The sequence below is a fragment of the Penaeus monodon genome, chromosome 22, assembly GCF_015228065.2.
Source record: "Penaeus monodon isolate SGIC_2016 chromosome 22, NSTDA_Pmon_1, whole genome shotgun sequence".
Taxonomy (NCBI): Eukaryota; Metazoa; Arthropoda; class Malacostraca; order Decapoda; family Penaeidae; genus Penaeus; species Penaeus monodon.
In genome coordinates, this window is record NC_051407.1 from 21,933,393 (window position 1) to 21,934,599 (window position 1,207).

At 31.3% G+C, this 1,207-nt stretch overlaps 1 protein-coding gene across 1 annotated transcript in view; it reads right to left on the bottom strand.

Annotated features, from left to right (window-relative positions):
• Positions 1–181: 181 nt before the first annotated feature.
• The window catches only part of LOC119586993 (serine/threonine-protein kinase RIO3-like), a gene marked incomplete in the record, with an annotated part of 9,633 nt that continues 8,607 nt past the window's right edge, over positions 182–1,207 (bottom strand). Inside the window, 1 exon segment of the mRNA XM_037935734.1 lies at positions 182–1,207.

Consider the following 1,207-nt stretch of genomic DNA (forward strand, 5'->3'; position numbering starts at 1 on the left):
GGACTAGTGCGGCTCACTTCCATAAACTTCAGATCTATCATTTTTTTTATTTTTGCGGCTACTCTGCGGTTTACTTTTTACACTACGCAAAATAGAGAAGCAGCGTTACTTTTATTAATATTTTTATGAATAGTTTTGATTTATCTGTAATTAACAAAATAGGTGATGAGTAAGTAAAACGTTTTATAGTACCGCTGATGTTTTATTGATGTCAATCTACAGTACTGCTCTTATTACAGGCTCTTTGTTTCTTAACATTTCCAATTAAATCCTCCCATTACATTTTATCATTTCCCACAGTAATTCTCTTACATGTCATTTGATAATAGACACTTCTGTATACCCTGAACATAGTGCAGTTACTGGGTACAAGCAATACACATATTCTAAAATACATTTGGATCGTTTGTCTGGTACAACCTTATATATTCAACAAATACAACTTTGTCCCTATCTGCTGCATAATAACTAAACCATTTCCATTTTACTTGCTATGAAACTTAACATGACCATTCACAGTTTGTGAAAGTAAAGCTAAAATAACTAGTCAACTAGCTTTAGGCAGGACATATAATGCCTTTTTTTGGGTTTTAGCTTTTTGTTATTTTTATCATTTTATCATTATTGAGTATGGTAGACAACCAACCATAAGAGTTAACTTTTGTAAGTCATTAATCAGCTACATTATGGCTACATTTAAAAAGAGGACCTGGAGACACAACACAAGAATTACATCTTTGAATATCTTATTATAAACATTTTCTGATGCCAACTATGACAACCATACACATTTCCAATTACTTGAAGTGTCCCCTTGTATGTTCAAATTGTTATGCATCATGTCTTTCCTGTAAGAGTTACATAAAGTGTAGGAGTATCACTGTCTATTCAACTGTCACAATCCTCAAGTAAATAAAAAAAATCTATGGTTTCATCCTTAACAAATGACAACTCATACAGAGAAACAGAAAACAAAATTACAAAAGAAGTTTCTTACTATGCAAAATATGGACACCTTTCTTTTGTATCCTTTAACTGAAGACAGAACCATTAACTAATACCAATAATTACACAACTCATTTAACAAACCTTATAATACTTTCAACTCATACGGAACTGTAGAATACTGTACCACATAGTTATTTCCTGAATCTCAAAAGCCTAACTGAGGCACCAAAAATTAAAAATTCAAGTTATCAAAAATTTC